The following is a 6,000-nucleotide window of genomic DNA, read 5'->3' on the forward strand; positions in this document are numbered from 1 at the left end:
CTGCTCTGCCTCCTCCCATTCGGCCCTGCCTGGTGTTCTCTCTCCCACAGCCGCTGGAGTCACGTCTCGTGCTGCGTCACCCCGGGGTGCCACGTCCTCTGTCGCGTCTGTCAGCCTCGTGTCTGTTATGTCCATGGACGTTGGTGCTGGAGTAACTTCTGTGGGTGTAGCTTCTGACACATTGCCCCTTGCTTCCCCTGGGGCCTGTGGGCGTACTGGACCATGTGGCTCTGACGTCCGGGATGCTCCTGGGGGCGTAGTCGCCGGATATGCTGGCGGCCCATCCCGACTCCTGTGCTGCCCTGTGTCCGTCTCCACGTCTGTTGCACGTCTGAGGTCATCCCTGTGAATTTTGGCTAGTCCTCCATTGGGCGTCCGTACTATGTAAGACGTTGGTGCAGCCTGACGCAGAATTAGCCGGGGCCCTGCCCATTTCAGCGCTAACCCAGCGCAGAACTTCTTGGCTCCGGATGACAGGTGATGTTGGCGCACAAACACCTGCTCTCCGGGTGCCAGCGGCGGCGGCGGTCTGTCTGTCTGTGGCGTGTGCTTGCGGAGGTAGGTTTCTTGATGTTGCCTGGCCTGCTCCCGCTTCTCTGATAACTCCGCCCGCAGCGACTCGCCCCACTCACCCGCTGTAGCGGCCGCCACCACGCGACACTCGCCTGGCAGCGCCAAGTTCTGCCACTGGACTAGTTCTACTGGTGTGTACCCCGTGACCGCGCTCGTCCTTCGTCTCAGACTGTACAGGAGGGCCGGAATATGCATGTCCCACTTGCTATGGTCCTTGCCCAACCAGAGACGGAGCTGCGCCTTGATTTCCTGGTTCCGTCTCTCGGTTGGGTTGGCCCTTTGGTGGTATGTGGGGGTAGTATGATGGTCCACCCCCCACCTCCGACATGCCTGCTTCCACCTGGCCCCCGTGAACTGGCATCCATTATCACTTAAGACCACTGCCGGGTATCCAAATCGGGGAAAAACCTCCCCGTCCAACAGGGCGACTAGTGTACCCGAACGGACATTGGAGACAGGGTAGGCCTCCACCCACCTGGTGAACAGGTCCGTTACTACCACGAGAAACCTTTTCCCCCTGCTGCTCCGGGGATAAGGGCCCATGATGTCCAGCGCTATGGTGTGGAAGGGGTACTGGGGCCGCCTGGGTCGCTGCTGCTCCTCGCCATCTGCCCTCCTCGCCTTGCAGTGTTAACAGCGGAGACAATTCCTCACATATTCCCGGACGTCCCTGGTCACCCCCGGCCAGTGAAATGTGGTGCGCAGCGCCTCCGCCGTCTGCTCTGCGCCGGGGTGGCCCGCGAGCTGGTGGTCATGGAAGTAGGCGAGGATGGCGGCTCGAGCTCCCTCCGGGGCGTAGATTCGCCATGAAGCCATATCCCCAGGTGCCCTACCCTGCAGGACTCCATCTACCACCCTCTGGTACGGTGTTACCTGGGTGCCACAGGCCTCAACAACAGCCCTGGTGGCGGCATCTCCCAGCTGTACCTGCTTGACAGCACTGATGAGGTCGGCTAGAGTGTCTACCGACTCGGGACTGGTGCTCTGGGGCTGGTGGGTCACAGTGTACAGGCGGGCACGCCTGGATGACTCCCCTATGGCAGAGGAGTGGCCTTGTGGAGGAACCAGGTCCTCCCAGGATCCTCCGTCCTCGTAGACGTTTGTCGGGTCAGGGTGCCGGGAAAGCTCGTCCGCGAGCTGGTTCACCTTCCCCGGCACATGCTCGACTTGGAAGGCATAGTTCTGGAGCGTCATGGCCCACCTGGTAAACTTAGACTTGCGGCCCTGCATCGTGTTTAGCCATTTGAGGCATTGACTATCTGTCCTCAGGGTGAACTCTTTGCCCTCAAGGTAGTGCCGGTAGCGACTGACCGCCCACACTACCGCCAAGCACTCCTGCTCATTTACGTCATAGTTCCTCGCGGCTGGCCCGAATTTGGAGCTAGCATACTCCAACACTCTCCGCTCGCCGTCAGGGCCAACCTGGTATAGCACCGCCCCCATACCCACCTTGCTGGCATCCGTCTGGAGGTACAGAGGCTCCCCTGGTGCCATGCGGGCGAGAACATGACTTCTCCGGAACAGGCGCTTGACGGCAGCCAGGGCGCCGTCTGCCTCGGCTGTCCACCTATACTTCGTCTTGGGCGAGAGCAAGTCTGTGATAGGAGCAGTCACCGTCGCGAAATCCGGGATGAAGGAGCGTTACCAATTCAAGAGGCCCATTAGGCGCTGCAACTCCTTCCTCGTGCGTGGTGCTGGCTTGGTTTCGATCAAGTCTAAGTGCTTTGGCAGCGGTCGGCAGCCCTCGGCATCAACAATATGCCCCAGGTATTCGAGCTCCGCTGCCCCGATGTGACACTTACGTGGCGCACATGTGAGGCCGTGCCTGGCCACCCGTTCGAGGACCAAGGCAAGGTGTTGTACATGGTCCTCCCACGACCTGGACCAGACGATCACGTCGTCCAGATAGGCCGTGACGAATTCGCTTACGAACCCATCCAGGACGCGGACCATCATGGTCTGAAACGTCGTGGGGGCGTCCATCAGCCCGAACGGCATGGCGCAGAACTGGAATCGGCGGCCATCCGGGGCGGTGAAGGCTGTGTTGGGGCGGTCCTCAGGTTTAACAGGGACCTGCTAGTACCCGCTCTTTAGGTCTAGTGATGTGAATATAGTGGCGTCCCCCAGCCCCGCGAGGGAATCTGCAATGTTTATGAGGGGTGGGGGTGCAGGGATTGTTACTGAGTTCACCGGCTTAAAATTCACACAAAAACGAAGAGACCCGTCCTTCTTGGTTGCCATAACCACTTGGCTGATGTAAGGGGACTCGCTTGGCTCGATCACCCCGTCCCTGAGCATCTCTGTAATCTGCTCCTGTATGGCCACCCGCTCGACTGGTCCAAAACCATGGGGCTTTAAAAAATGGGTTGGTGCGGCCGGGTAGGTATTGAATGCTCCGCCATTGTCGTGCGTCTTAGCATGTCTGTGGCTGCGAAGACTTGAGGGTGCTGTGACAACACGTCCTCGAATAGGGTGACATACTCAGGGGGCACGTCATTGGTAATGTCCGCCAGTCGGACTGGGTTGGCTGGAGGGGCGGGAACTGCTCGACCCACGCCGTACACCGTGCGACGGCCCCGTTGACCCACGTGCAGCCTACCTTGTCTGATGTCGATGGTGGCGTCCTCCTGGACCAACCAGGGTAGGCCCAGGATCAGGTCATCTCGGAGTCCTTGGACGACCAGGGCGCTCGTCTGACTAGACTGGTCACGTATGCCGATGGTTACCTGGGTGCGCCCAGAGGTGGGCGCGCTGGTCCCCTCGGTGGCCAGTAGGACGGTCCCCTCGTACTGCTCCAGGTCCCCCTCCAGCACCAGGTGGGCAGCGATGTACGAGTGGCTCGCCGCCGTGTCCACCAGAGCAAGGACGGGGTGCCCGTTCAGGAGCACCAGGACATGGAGCAGAGTAGCCTCGTCGTCCCCCAGCCGTCCTAGGCAGGCAGGTGCGGCCCAGCTCGCTGCAGGGGCTGCCGGTGCGCCTGACGGCCAGGTGGGTTCGGCCGTGCTGGCCAGTGACGTGATGCCAGCGGCTGCTGGTACCGGTACGTCGCTGACGTCCTCTGGTGGTGCCAGCTGTGCTGGTACACCCTGATGTGCTGCGGATGACGTCGCGACCTCTGATGACGTTTGCCCGTTCGTCCTGTTCCCCGTGAATCTGGCTGAAGATTCCTGTCGGCGACCCCTCTCTCTGTCCGCCGGCAGTGACTGATTCGTGATCGTCGGGCGGGTGCGTTGGGGACAGTGGCCGACTAAATCGCTGCCCCCTACTGGAAGTTTCCCGGCCGGCATCCCTCGGCCTCCATCTTCCGCCACACTTGTTCCCGTGTCGGACAGTCCACGTGCCAGTGGTATTGCTCAGAGGTGCAATATTGACACTGCGGTGGCCTGCTGTCACTCGCCCTTCTGTCCGCATACCGCCTGTCCCGCCTGGCTGCTTGTTCCGGTCTAGTCTCGAGTTGCGGTCTTGAGTGACGTGGGGGAGGCTGGGCCCCATAGGGCACCAAGGCCATAGCGTCCCCTGGCGCCACCTGTCCCTGAACACGAGTCTCGCGCCTCGGGCGCAACGGCGTCCTCTCCTCCCGGTTGGCACGCAAGTCGCCTTCCACCTCCCTTGCCCGCTCGACAAACTCGGACAGCTCCAAATCGGTCGCGCCCCGCATGAATGGTCTCAAGTCCGGTGACAGCTGCTCGCAGATGAGTGGGAGGATCTCGCTCGTCGGCCTCCCAGTGTCCAAACGGCGATAGAGTCGCATTTTCATGTGCACAAATGCCTCGACGCTTTCACTGTCCGCCTGCGTCGTGCAGTACAGCTGCCGATGACAGCTGGCCCGCGCCTGTGGCCCGTTGAAGCGCCTCTCGAATGTCCGCACAAACTCCTCCCACCCTGTGAGGTAATCGCCGGTGTCCGTCCACCAGGTTCGTGCACGGCCCCGTAGCTGCCCGCTGACCTTGGGCACCCAACTGTCCCTGGGCACACTCGCCAATCTGTCCCGGCATGCGGCTAGGAAGGCCCGCGGACATTCGTGTAATTCTCCCGAAAACTCCGGCAACACGTAGGCGACCTCTGTCACTTGCATCACTATAGGTGAATGTCCGTGATTCTGTCCGTCACTCTCCCGCGTCACTCCCGGATTCCCTGTCTTGTTCCACGGACAGGTGCACACTTCACTGTCCTCCGTTTTTACGCCGCCCAGTTTCGCGGTAAAAACTAGCCCGCACCACGCGCACCTATCTCCCCCTTCCATCTTTGTTGCGTCGGAGTCCATGCCGCCACTGCGTCCCTCCGACCCGGCTGAACCGGCAGGCCCGTCCATTATCGCTCGCGCGATAAGCTTTGTAAGCGAATACGCGCCGACACTCAACACTGCCGTGCGACACTTCACTCGCAGCTCGCTATCTTGCCGCGCGATCTGATCCCTGCGTGAGACGCGACGTGCTATCGTCCGCAGCTCGCTATCTCGCCGCGCGATCTGATCCCGGCGTGAGACGCGACGTGCTTTCGCCCGCTGTCGCGCCGCACTGGCGCGCTGCTTCCGCTCCCCGTGTCTCTTGCTTCCCTGCGTACTTTCACGGCCCGTCCTACGACTCTGCACGTCACTGAAATTACTCACTACTGTTCGTTGCCCCGTGTAAAGTTCGTAGCCACACAAGTTGAGCGCCACTTGTCGTCGTCCAGGCTATTCCCCGGGAAAGGTGCAGCTGCCCGACTGCTCGAGGTAGAGGGGGGGTTCCGGCCTCGTGGCCTCCGGGGAAAGCTAACCTGGTGCTTACCCACGCTGGGAAATAAACCGCGACCTCTCCACTCCCGTGACCGACCGGGCCCGTGACTCGCTCGCGACTGCTGCGTGCCGCCGTCCGCGCGCGGCGCTACCCCTCCTGACACGTCTTCCCCCCCCCACCATAGCTACACTGCACCACACACGCATAACTGGCAGGAGGGGCGTTGCCACGTCATAACGGCCTGTAGGGAGCTAGGTAGGCACTTGGTTCGACGTCAACACATTAGCAAATTTCCGCATGAATGTGTTGTGTTTATAATAGGTTTCGGAAGTAAACGAAGAAACAAATGCAGAGGACAATGTGCTTCTTACTTCTCATCTCAAATGTCAGAAGGAACGTGTAAAGTTGTCAGCACTACGAGTTCCAAATGAACGAACGAGAGTACGGTGACCAGAGAGGAAGAAGCATTCAAGATCATGAAAAGTGTGTGTACCATAGAGATATAATAGGTAGAGGGAGCGTTCGCTATACCATGACATGTATAACTGTGTGGTCAACACCTATCACGTGACTTAAGGATAATTTGAGCGGGAATTCAAAGTTTGTTTCAGATTCGTTATTACAAAAGCAGGAACGTATCGATTCTGTAGGCGTTCGCTGATCATCAAATGAGAGTATTTATACCTTTGGGAGTAAAGATGTGCTATTC

The sequence above is a fragment of the Bacillus rossius genome, chromosome 8 (genome assembly GCF_032445375.1).
Source record: "Bacillus rossius redtenbacheri isolate Brsri chromosome 8, Brsri_v3, whole genome shotgun sequence".
Classification (NCBI taxonomy): domain Eukaryota; kingdom Metazoa; phylum Arthropoda; class Insecta; order Phasmatodea; family Bacillidae; genus Bacillus; species Bacillus rossius.